Raw genomic sequence first — 12,088 nt, forward strand, 5'->3', positions numbered from 1 at the left:
ATTTTTTGGCCAGCAGTCGAGCTGCAGAAACATAATAGGCCGAGGTTGGGACCCCACAGACCCGTGCCTTCGATAGCTCAGCTGGTAGACGAACTTATTTAGGTTTAAATAAAAACACCAAACGCCTATTTTAGTTTTAAGCAACGACAAAAACAGCTGTCCTGTCAGTCAAATCAAAGGATTATAACGCGAGTGCTCTAAAATCTTAGTTTTTGCCGATAAGTAAACTGTCATATTAGCAGAAACATAAATAATACAGCTCCGGGTTACCCACGATAGACACCAAAGGTTTCTCCTCCATTTCTTGCAGTCTCTGGACTTTTTAAGCAACGGTAAACTTTCGTCACCACAACAGAAGACCCGCCTCTCCATTCATTCGATTGGACAATGGAAAAGAACGCGAATGACGTTGGGCATTTTTCCGCTCAGTGTTGATTTTTTTTTTCAACTTCAGGCGCTCAGAGCGCTCCTGCACAAACGTGAGGCGCCGGGGCGCATAAACAGCGCGCAGAACGCTCACTGCCAACAGAAAACCATTCAAAAGAAGCGCCTCCAACTGCAAAAGCGCGTTCGGTGTGATCGCCGCCAAATCCAAATTTTTGCGTAATGCAGTTTAAAATCTTTTTTTTTTACACGGACAAGGCTTCCACTGACCAGTTCCCATATGGTCTAGCGGTCAGGATTCCTGGTTTTCACCCAGGCGGCCTTGGATTGACTCCCGGTAAGGGATGGCGGGCTCCTTTTTGCTACCAGTCAGGATTCCTGGATTTCACCCAGGCGGCCCGGGTTCGACTCCCGGTATTGGAAGGCGGGCTCCTCTTTGCTTGCCTCTTCAAAACGGGCCGCACGTCTTCCTGCATCGAATGCCATTTTTTGGCCAGTAGTCGAGCTGCAGAAACATAATAGGCCGAGGTTGTGACCCCACCGACCCGTGCCTTCGATAGCTCAGCTGGTAGAGCGGAGGACTGTAGAGGCGTCGGCAATCCTTAGGTCGCTGGTTCGAGTCCGGCTCGAAGGAGTTTGTTTTTCACGTGCCCACCTTTTTTTGAGGGGGTTTGGCCTTCTGAAAGCGGCCAACAGAGCTTGATTTCACAGTCTGCCATTGGGGGGGGAGGCAAAAGCACATTCCCTGACCGGGAATCGAACCCGGGCCGCGGCGGTGAGAGCGCCGAATCCTAACCACTAGACCACCAGGGAAGAGCATATCAAAAGCTGGCCTGCTAATACCATGAGAATAAGCAGACAGCAATACAGGCTTCTGTCACGTCGAAAACCAACAAGTCGGGTGCAAGCACGAGGTCCCCCAGACGGTGGGCCAGTGGCGCAATGGATAACGCGTCCGACTACGGATCAGAAGACTCTAGGTCCGACTCCTGTCTGGCTCGCTCTCTGCTTTTTGCGTAATGCAGTATGGTTTTGATGTCACGGGCTTGCCGAATTGTTGCCCTATTCCTACGTGCCACCCGGGCTTTGAGGAAAAGTTGGACACGAAATGAAATCCGAACTAGCCAATAATCAGCAATTTACCCGGTTAAAAGCGTGTCTCAGTTTCATCGTTAATCTCATGCTTTTTTCTATTCTGAACCTTGACAGATCGGCAATAGGGTGTTTTTCCTTGAGATAACGGTTACAATGCAAGACCACGCTTGTTTTTTCGAATGCGTGGCGTGAGTATTTTTGGAAAAAAAATTTTTACCCGGACAAGGCTTCCACTGACCAGTTCCTATAAGGTCTAGCGGTCAGGATTCCTGGTTTTCACCCAGACGGCCCGGGTTCGACTCCCGGTATGGGAAGGCGGGCTCCTTTTTGCTACCAGTCAGGATTCCTGGTTTTCACCCAGGCGGCCAGGGTTCGACTCCCGGTATTGGAAGGCGGGCTCCTCTTTGCTTGCCTCTTCAAAACGGGCCACACGTCTTTTTGCGTCGAAAGCCATTTTTTGGCCAGCAGTCGAGCTGCAGAAACATAATAGGCCGAGGTTGGGACCCCACAGACCCGTGCCTTCGATAGCTCAGCTGGTAGACGAACTTATTTAGGTTTAAATAAAAACACCAAACGCCTATTTTAGTTTTAAGCAACGACAAAAACAGCTGTCCTGTCAGTCAAATCAAAGGATTATAACGCGAGTGCTCTAAAATCGTAGTTTTTGCCATTTAGTATACTGTCATATTAGCAGAAACATAAATAATACAGCTCCGGGTTACCCACGATAGACACCAAAGGTTTCTCCTCCATTTCTTGCAGTCTCTGGACTTTTTAAGCAACGGTAAACTTTCGTCACCACAACAGAAGACCCGCCTCTCCATTCATTCGATTGGACAATGGAAAAGAACGCGAATGACGTTGGGCATTTTTCCGCTCAGTGTTGATTTTTTTTTTCAACTTCAGGCGTTCAGAGCGCTCCTGCACAAACGTGAGGCGCCGGGGCGCATAAACAGCGCGCAGAACGCTCACTGCCAACAGAAAACCATTCAAAAAGGCACCTCCAACTGCAAAAACGCGTTCGGTGTGATCGCCACCTAATCCAAATTTTTGCATAATGCAGTTTAAAATCTTTTTTTTTTACACGGACAAGGCTTCCACCGACCAGTTCCCATATGGTCTAGCGGTCAGGATTCCTGGTTTTCACCCAGGCGGCCCGGGTTAGACTCCCGGTATGGGAAGGCGGGCTCCTTTTTGCTACCAGTCAGGATTCCTGGTTTTCACCCAGGCGGCCAGGGTTCGACTCCCGGTATTGGAAGGCGGGCTCCTCTTTGCTTGCCTCTTCAAAACGGGCCACACGTCTTTTTGCGTCGAAAGCCATTTTTTGGCCAGCAGTCGAGCTGCAGAAACATAATAGGCCGAGGTTGGGACCCCACAGACCCGTGCCTTCGATAGCTCAGCTGGTAGACGAACTTATTTAGGTTTAAATAAAAACACCAAACGCCTATTTTAGTTTTAAGCAACGACAAAAACAGCTGTCCTGTCAGTCAAATCAAAGGATTATAACGCGAGTGCTCTAAAATCGTAGTTTTTGCCATTTAGTATACTGTCATATTAGCAGAAACATAAATAATACAGCTCCGGGTTACCCACGATAGACACCAAAGGTTTCTCCTCCATTTCTTGCAGTCTCTGGACTTTTTAAGCAACGGTAAACTTTCGTCACCACAACAGAAGACCCGCCTCTCCATTCATTCGATTGGACAATGGAAAAGAACGCGAATGACGTTGGGCATTTTTCCGCTCAGTGTTGATTTTTTTTTTCAACTTCAGGCGCTCAGAGCGCTCCTGCACAAACGTGAGGCGCCGGGGCGCATAAACAGCGCGCAGAACGCTCACTGCCAACAGAAAACCATTCAAAAAGGCACCTCCAACTGCAAAAACGCGTTCGGTGTGATCGCCACCTAATCCAAATTTTTGCATAATGCAGTTTAAAATCTTTTTTTTTTACACGGACAAGGCTTCCACCGACCAGTTCCCATATGGTCTAGCGGTCAGGATTCCTGGTTTTCACCCAGGCGGCCCGGGTTCGACTCCCGGTATGGGAAGGCGGGCTCCTTTTTGCTACCAGTCAGGATTCCTGGTTTTCACCCAGGCGGCCAGGGTTCGACTCCCGGTATTGGAAGGCGGGCTCCTCTTTGCTTGCCTCTTCAAAACGGGCCACACGTCTTTTTGCGTCGAAAGCCATTTTTTGGCCAGCAGTCGAGCTGCAGAAACATAATAGGCCGAGGTTGGGACCCCACAGACCCGTGCCTTCGATAGCTCAGCTGGTAGACGAACTTATTTAGGTTTAAATAAAAACACCAAACGCCTATTTTAGTTTTAAGCAACGACAAAAACAGCTGTCCTGTCAGTCAAATCAAAGGATTATAACGCGAGTGCTCTAAAATCTTAGTTTTTGCCGTTTAGTATACTGTCATATTAGCAGAAACATAAATAATACAGCTCCGGGTTACCCACGATAGACACCAAAGGTTTCTCCTCCATTTCTTGCAGTCTCTGGACTTTTTAAGCAACGGTAAACTTTCGTCACCACAACAGAAGACCCGCCTCTCCATTCATTCGATTGGACAATGGAAAAGAACGCGAATGACGTTGGGCATTTTTCCGCTCAGTGTTGATTTTTTTTTTCAACTTCAGGCGCTCAGAGCGCTCCTGCACAAACGTGAGGCGCCGGGGCGCATAAACAGCGCGCAGAACGCTCACTGCCAACAGAAAACCATTCAAAAGAAGCGCCTCCAACTGCAAAAGCGCGTTCGGTGTGATCGCCGCCAAATCCAAATTTTTGCGTAATGCAGTTTAAAATCTTTTTTTTTTACACGGACAAGGCTTCCACTGACCAGTTCCCATATGGTCTAGCGGTCAGGATTCCTGGTTTTCACCCAGGCGGCCTTGGATTGACTCCCGGTAAGGGATGGCGGGCTCCTTTTTGCTACCAGTCAGGATTCCTGGATTTCACCCAGGCGGCCCGGGTTCGACTCCCGGTATTGGAAAGCGGGCTCCTCTTTGCTTGCCTCTTCAAAACGGGCCGCACGTCTTCCTGCATCGAAAGCCATTTTTTGGCCAGTAGTCGAGCTGCAGAAACATAATAGGCCGAGGTTGTGACCCCACCGACCCGTGCCTTCGATAGCTCAGCTGGTAGAGCGGAGGACTGTAGAGGCGTCGGCAATCCTTAGGTCGCTGGTTCGAGTCCGGCTCGAAGGAGTTCGTTTTTCACGTGCCCACCTTTTTTTGAGGGGGTTTGGCCTTCTGAAAGCGGCCAACAGAGCTTGATTTCACAGTCTGCCATTGGGGGGGGAGGCAAAAGCACATTCCCTGACCGGGAATCGAACCCGGGCCGCGGCGGTGAGAGCGCCGAATCCTAACCACTAGACCACCAGGGAAGAGCATATCAAAAGCTGGCCTGCTAATACCATGAGAATAAGCAGACAGCAATACAGGCTTCTGTCACGTCGAAAACCAACAAGTCGGGTGCAAGCACGAGGTCCCCCAGACGGTGGGCCAGTGGCGCAATGGATAACGCGTCCGACTACGGATCAGAAGACTCTAGGTCCGACTCCTGTCTGGCTCGCTCTCTGCTTTTTGCGTAATGCAGTATGGTTTTGATGTCACGGGCTTGCCGAATTGTTGCCCTATTCCTACGTGCCACCCGGGCTTTGAGGAAAAGTTGGACACGAAATGAAATCCGAACTAGCCAATAATCAGCAATTTACCCGGTTAAAAGCGTGTCTCAGTTTCATCGTTAATCTCATGCTTTTTTCTATTCTGAACCTTGACAGATCGGCAATAGGGTGTTTTTCCTTGAGATAACGGTTACAATGCAAGACCACGCTTGTTTTTTCGAATGCGTGGCGTGAGTATTTTTGGAAAAAAATTTTTTACCCGGACAAGGCTTCCACTGACCAGTTCCTATAAGGTCTAGCGGTCAGGATTCCTGGTTTTCACCCAGACGGCCCGGGTTCGACTCCCGGTATGGGAAGGCGGGCTCCTTTTTGCTACCAGTCAGGATTCCTGGTTTTCACCCAGGCGGCCAGGGTTCGACTCCCGGTATTGGAAGGCGGGCTCCTCTTTGCTTGCCTCTTCAAAACGGGCCACACGTCTTTTTGCGTCGAAAGCCATTTTTTGGCCAGCAGTCGAGCTGCAGAAACATAATAGGCCGAGGTTGGGACCCCACAGACCCGTGCCTTCGATAGCTCAGCTGGTAGACGAACTTATTTAGGTTTAAATAAAAACACCAAACGCCTATTTTAGTTTTAAGCAACGACAAAAACAGCTGTCCTGTCAGTCAAATCAAAGGATTATAACGCGAGTGCTCTAAAATCGTAGTTTTTGCCATTTAGTATACTGTCATATTAGCAGAAACATAAATAATACAGCTCCGGGTTACCCACGATAGACACCAAAGGTTTCTCCTCCATTTCTTGCAGTCTCTGGACTTTTTAAGCAACGGTAAACTTTCGTCACCACAACAGAAGACCCGCCTCTCCATTCATTCGATTGGACAATGGAAAAGAACGCGAATGACGTTGGGCATTTTTCCGCTCAGTGTTGATTTTTTTTTTCAACTTCAGGCGCTCAGAGCGCTCCTGCACAAACGTGAGGCGCCGGGGCGCATAAACAGCGCGCAGAACGCTCACTGCCAACAGAAAACCATTCAAAAAGGCACCTCCAACTGCAAAAACGCGTTCGGTGTGATCGCCACCTAATCCAAATTTTTGCATAATGCAGTTTAAAATCTTTTTTTTTTACACGGACAAGGCTTCCACCGACCAGTTCCCATATGGTCTAGCGGTCAGGATTCCTGGTTTTCACCCAGGCGGCCCGGGTTCGACTCCCGGTATGGGAAGGCGGGCTCCTTTTTGCTACCAGTCAGGATTCCTGGTTTTCACCCAGGCGGCCAGGGTTCGACTCCCGGTATTGGAAGGCGGGCTCCTCTTTGCTTGCCTCTTCAAAACGGGCCACACGTCTTTTTGCGTCGAAAGCCATTTTTTGGCCAGCAGTCGAGCTGCAGAAACATAATAGGCCGAGGTTGGGACCCCACAGACCCGTGCCTTCGATAGCTCAGCTGGTAGACGAACTTATTTAGGTTTAAATAAAAACACCAAACGCCTATTTTAGTTTTAAGCAACGACAAAAACAGCTGTCCTGTCAGTCAAATCAAAGGATTATAACGCGAGTGCTCTAAAATCTTAGTTTTTGCCGTTTAGTATACTGTCATATTAGCAGAAACATAAATAATACAGCTCCGGGTTACCCACGATAGACACCAAAGGTTTCTCCTCCATTTCTTGCAGTCTCTGGACTTTTTAAGCAACGGTAAACTTTCGTCACCACAACAGAAGACCCGCCTCTCCATTCATTCGATTGGACAATGGAAAAGAACGCGAATGACGTTGGGCATTTTTCCGCTCAGTGTTGATTTTTTTTTTCAACTTCAGGCGCTCAGAGCGCTCCTGCACAAACGTGAGGCGCCGGGGCGCATAAACAGCGCGCAGAACGCTCACTGCCAACAGAAAACCATTCAAAAAGGCACCTCCAACTGCAAAAACGCGTTCGGTGTGATCGCCACCTAATCCAAATTTTTGCATAATGCAGTTTAAAATCTTTTTTTTTTACACGGACAAGGCTTCCACTGACCAGTTTGCATATGGTCTAGCGGTCAGGCTTCTTGGTTTTCACCCAGGCGGCCCGGGTTCGACTCCCGGTATGGGAAGGCGGGCTCCTTTTTGCTACCAGTCAGGATTCCTGGTTTTCACCCAGGCGGCCAGGGTTCGACTCCCGGTATTGGAAGGCGGGCTCCTCTTTGCTTGCCTCTTCAAAACGGGCCACACGTCTTTCTGTGTCGAAAGCCATTTTTTGGCCAGCAGTCGAGCTGCAGAAACATAATAGGCCGAGGTTGGGACCCCACAGACCCGTGCCTTCGATAGCTCAGCTGGTAGACGAACTTATTTAGGTTTAAATAAAAACACCAAACGCCTATTTTAGTTTTAAGCAACGACAAAAACAGCTGTCCTGTCAGTCAAATCAAAGGATTATAACGCGAGTGCTCTAAAATCTTAGTTTTTGCCGATAAGTAAACTGTCATATTAGCAGAAACATAAATAATACAGCTCCGGGTTACCCACGATAGACACCAAAGGTTTCTCCTCCATTTCTTGCAGTCTCTGGACTTTTTAAGCAACGGTAAACTTTCGTCACCACAACAGAAGACCCGCCTCTCCATTCATTCGATTGGACAATGGAAAAGAACGCGAATGACGTTGGGCATTTTTCCGCTCAGTGTTGATTTTTTTTTTCAACTTCAGGCGCTCAGAGCGCTCCTGCACAAACGTGAGGCGCCGGGGCGCATAAACAGCGCGCAGAACGCTCACTGCCAACAGAAAACCATTCAAAAGAAGCGCCTCCAACTGCAAAAGCGCGTTCGGTGTGATCGCCGCCAAATCCAAATTTTTGCGTAATGCAGTTTAAAATCTTTTTTTTTTACACGGACAAGGCTTCCACTGACCAGTTCCCATATGGTCTAGCGGTCAGGATTCCTGGTTTTCACCCAGGCGGCCTTGGATTGACTCCCGGTAAGGGATGGCGGGCTCCTTTTTGCTACCAGTCAGGATTCCTGGATTTCACCCAGGCGGCCCGGGTTCGACTCCCGGTATTGGAAAGCGGGCTCCTCTTTGCTTGCCTCTTCAAAACGGGCCGCACGTCTTCCTGCATCGAAAGCCATTTTTTGGCCAGTAGTCGAGCTGCAGAAACATAATAGGCCGAGGTTGTGACCCCACCGACCCGTGCCTTCGATAGCTCAGCTGGTAGAGCGGAGGACTGTAGAGGCGTCGGCAATCCTTAGGTCGCTGGTTCGACTCCGGCTCAAAGGAGTTCGTTTTTCACGTGCCCACCTTTTTTTGGGGGGTTTGGCCTTCTGAAAGCGGCCAACAGAGCTTGATTTCACAGTCTGCCGTTGGGGGGGGAGGCAAAAGCACATTCCCTGACCGGGAATCGAACCCGGGCCGCGGCGGTGAGAGCGCCGAATCCTAACCACTAGACCACCAGGGAAGAGCATATCAAACGCTGGCCTGCTAATACCATGAGAACAAGCTGACAGCAATACAGGCTTCTGTCACGTCGAAAACCAACAAGTCGGGCGCAAGCACGAGGTCCCCCAGACGGTGGGCCAGTGGCGCAATGGATAACGCGTCTGTCTACGGATCAGAAGACGCTAGGTCCGACTCCTGGCTGTCTCGCTCTCTGCTTTTTGCGTAATGCAGTATGGTTTTGATGTCACGGGCTTGCCGAATTGTTGCCCTATTCCTACGTGCCACCCGGGCTTTGAGGAAAAGTTGGACACGAAATGAAATCCGAACTAGCCAATAATCAGCAATTTACCCGGTTAAAAGCGTGTCTCAGTTTCATCGTTAATCTCATGCTTTTTTCTATTCTGAACCTTGACAGATCGGCAATAGGGTGTTTTTCCTTGAGATAACGGTTACAATGCAAGACCACGCTTGTTTTTTCGAATGCGTGGCGTGAGTATTTTTGGAAAAAAATTTTTACCCGGACAAGGCTTCGACCGACCAGTTCCCATATGGTCTAGCGGTCAGGATTCCTGGTTTTCACCCAGGCGGCCTTGGATTGACTCCCGGTAAGGGATGGCGGGCTCCTTTTTGCTACCAGTCAGGATTCCTGGATTTCACCCAGGCGGCCCGGGTTCGACTCCCGGTATTGGAAGGCGGGCTCCTCTTTGCTTGCCTCTTCAAAACGGGCCACACGTCTTTCTGTGTCGAAAGCCATTTTTTGGCCAGCAGTCGAGCTGCAGAAACATAATAGGCCGAGGTTGGGACCCCACAGACCCGTGCCTTCGATAGCTCAGCTGGTAGATGAACTTATTTAGGTTTAAATAAAAACACCAAACGCCTATTTTAGTTTTAAGCAACGACAAAAACAGCTGTCCTGTCAGTCAAATCAAAGGATTATAACGCGAGTGCTCTAAAATCTTAGTTTTTGCCGATAAGTAAACTGTCATATTAGCAGAAACATAAATAATACAGCTCCGGGTTACCCACGATAGACACCAAAGGTTTCTCCTCCATTTCTTGCAGTCTCTGGACTTTTTAAGCAACGGTAAACTTTCGTCACCACAACAGAAGACCCGCCTCTCCATTCATTCGATTGGACAATGGAAAAGAACGCGAATGACGTTGGGCATTTTTCCGCTCAGTGTTGATTTTTTTTTTCAACTTCAGGCGCTCAGAGCGCTCCTGCACAAACGTGAGGCGCCGGGGCGCATAAACAGCGCGCAGAACGCTCACTGCCAACAGAAAACCATTCAAAAGAAGCGCCTCCAACTGCAAAAGCGCGTTCGGTGTGATCGCCACCAAATCCAAATTTTTGCGTAATGCAGTTTAAAATCTTTTTTTTTTACACGGACAAGGCTTCCACTGACCAGTTCCCATATGGTCTAGCGGTCAGGATTCCTGGTTTTCACCCAGGCGGCCTTGGATTGACTCCCGGTAAGGGATGGCGGGCTCCTTTTTGCTACCAGTCAGGATTCCTGGATTTCACCCAGGCGGCCCGGGTTCGACTCCCGGTATTGGAAAGCGGGCTCCTCTTTGCTTGCCTCTTCAAAACGGGCCGCACGTCTTCCTGCATCGAAAGCCATTTTTTGGCCAGTAGTCGAGCTGCAGAAACATAATAGGCCGAGGTTGTGACCCCACCGACCCGTGCCTTCGATAGCTCAGCTGGTAGAGCGGAGGACTGTAGAGGCGTCGGCAATCCTTAGGTCGCTGGTTCGACTCCGGCTCAAAGGAGTTCGTTTTTCACGTGCCCACCTTTTTTTGGGGGGTTTGGCCTTCTGAAAGCGGCCAACAGAGCTTGATTTCACAGTCTGCCGTTGGGGGGGGAGGCAAAAGCACATTCCCTGACCGGGAATCGAACCCGGGCCGCGGCGGTGAGAGCGCCGAATCCTAACCACTAGACCACCAGGGAAGAGCATATCAAACGCTGGCCTGCTAATACCATGAGAACAAGCTGACAGCAATACAGGCTTCTGTCACGTCGAAAACCAACAAGTCGGGCGCAAGCACGAGGTCCCCCAGACGGTGGGCCAGTGGCGCAATGGATAACGCGTCTGTCTACGGATCAGAAGACGCTAGGTCCGACTCCTGGCTGTCTCGCTCTCTGCTTTTTGCGTAATGCAGTATGGTTTTGATGTCACGGGCTTGCCGAATTGTTGCCCTATTCCTACGTGCCACCCGGGCTTTGAGGAAAAGTTGGACACGAAATGAAATCCGAACTAGCCAATAATCAGCAATTTACCCGGTTAAAAGCGTGTCTCAGTTTCATCGTTAATCTCATGCTTTTTTCTATTCTGAACCTTGACAGATCGGCAATAGGGTGTTTTTCCTTGAGATAACGGTTACAATGCAAGACCACGCTTGTTTTTTCGAATGCGTGGCGTGAGTATTTTTGGAAAAAAATTTTTACCCGGACAAGGCTTCCACCGACCAGTTCCCATATGGTCTAGCGGTCAGGATTCCTGGTTTTCACCCAGGCGGCCTTGGATTGACTCCCGGTAAGGGATGGCGGGCTCCTTTTTGCTACCAGTCAGGATTCCTGGATTTCACCCAGGCGGCCCGGGTTCGACTCCCGGTATTGGAAAGCGGGCTCCTCTTTGCTTGCCTCTTCAAAACGGGCCGCACGTCTTCCTGCATCGAAAGCCATTTTTTGGCCAGTAGTCGAGCTGCAGAAACATAATAGGCCGAGTTTGTGACCCCACCGACCCGTGCCTTCGATAGCTCAGCTGGTAGACGAACTTATTTAGGTTTAAATAAAAACACCAAACGCCTATTTTAGTTTTAAGCAACGACAAAAACAGCTGTCCTGTCAGTCAAATCAAAGGATTATAACGCGAGTGCTCTAAAATCTTAGTTTTTGCCATTTAGTATACTGTCATAGTAGCAGAAACATAAATAATACAGCTCCGGGTTACCCACGATAGACACCAAAGGTTTCTCCTCAATTTCTTGCAGTCTCTGGACTTTTTAAGCAACGGTAAACTTTCGTCACCACAACAGAAGACCCGCCTCTCCATTCATTCGATTGGACAATGGAAAAGAACGCGAATGACGTTGGGCATTTTTCCGCTCAGTGTTGATTTTTTTTTTCAACTTCAGGCGCTCAGAGCGCTCCTGCACAAACGTGAGGCGCCGGGGCGCATAAACAGCGCGCAGAACGCTCACTGCCAACAGAAAACCATTCAAAAGAAGCACCTCCAACTGCAAAAGCGCGTTCGGTGTGATCGCCGCCAAATCCAAATTTTTGCGTAATGCAGTTTAAAATCTTTTTTTTTAACACGGACAAGGCTTCCACTGACCAGTTCCCATATGGTCTAGCGGTCAGGATTCCTGGTTTTCACCCAGGCGGCCTTGGTTTGACTCCCGGTAAGGGATGGCGGGCTCCTTTTTGCTACCAGTCAGGATTCCTGGATTTCACCCAGGCGGCCCGGGTTCGACTCCCGGTATTGGAAGGCGGGCTCCTCTTTGCTTGCCTCTTCAAAACGGGCCGCACGTCTTCCTGCATCGAATGCCATTTTTTGGCCAGTAGTCGAGCTGCAGAAACA

The 12,088-nt window shown here is 49.4% G+C and overlaps 1 protein-coding gene and 9 non-coding genes across 10 annotated transcripts in view; 5 read left to right on the forward strand and 5 right to left on the reverse strand.

Annotated features, from left to right (window-relative positions):
- LOC141325610 (uncharacterized) overlaps window positions 1-12,088 on the reverse strand; it is a 241,861-nt gene that overhangs the window by 102,875 nt on the left and 126,898 nt on the right. The window lies entirely within an intron of this gene.
- trnay-gua (transfer RNA tyrosine (anticodon GUA)) lies at window positions 935-1,018 on the forward strand. Its single transcript is given in 2 exon segments — window positions 935-971; window positions 983-1,018. It is a non-coding gene; the product is annotated as a tRNA-Tyr (tRNA).
- Window positions 1,126-1,197, reverse strand: trnae-cuc (transfer RNA glutamic acid (anticodon CUC)). Its single transcript has one exon. It is a non-coding gene; the product is annotated as a tRNA-Glu (tRNA).
- Window positions 2,589-2,660, forward strand: trnae-uuc (transfer RNA glutamic acid (anticodon UUC)). Its single transcript has one exon. It is a non-coding gene; the product is annotated as a tRNA-Glu (tRNA).
- trnae-uuc (transfer RNA glutamic acid (anticodon UUC)) lies at window positions 3,456-3,527 on the forward strand. Its single transcript has one exon. It is a non-coding gene; the product is annotated as a tRNA-Glu (tRNA).
- Window positions 4,600-4,683, forward strand: trnay-gua (transfer RNA tyrosine (anticodon GUA)). The gene is given in 2 exon segments: window positions 4,600-4,636; window positions 4,648-4,683. It is a non-coding gene; the product is annotated as a tRNA-Tyr (tRNA).
- On the reverse strand, window positions 4,791-4,862 carry trnae-cuc (transfer RNA glutamic acid (anticodon CUC)). Its single transcript has one exon. It is a non-coding gene; the product is annotated as a tRNA-Glu (tRNA).
- trnae-uuc (transfer RNA glutamic acid (anticodon UUC)) lies at window positions 6,254-6,325 on the forward strand. Its single transcript has one exon. It is a non-coding gene; the product is annotated as a tRNA-Glu (tRNA).
- On the reverse strand, window positions 8,455-8,526 carry trnae-cuc (transfer RNA glutamic acid (anticodon CUC)). The gene has a single exon. It is a non-coding gene; the product is annotated as a tRNA-Glu (tRNA).
- On the reverse strand, window positions 10,384-10,455 carry trnae-cuc (transfer RNA glutamic acid (anticodon CUC)). The gene has a single exon. It is a non-coding gene; the product is annotated as a tRNA-Glu (tRNA).

Source organism: Garra rufa, chromosome 2, assembly GCF_049309525.1.
Source record: "Garra rufa chromosome 2, GarRuf1.0, whole genome shotgun sequence".
Classification (NCBI taxonomy): Eukaryota; Metazoa; Chordata; class Actinopteri; order Cypriniformes; family Cyprinidae; genus Garra; species Garra rufa.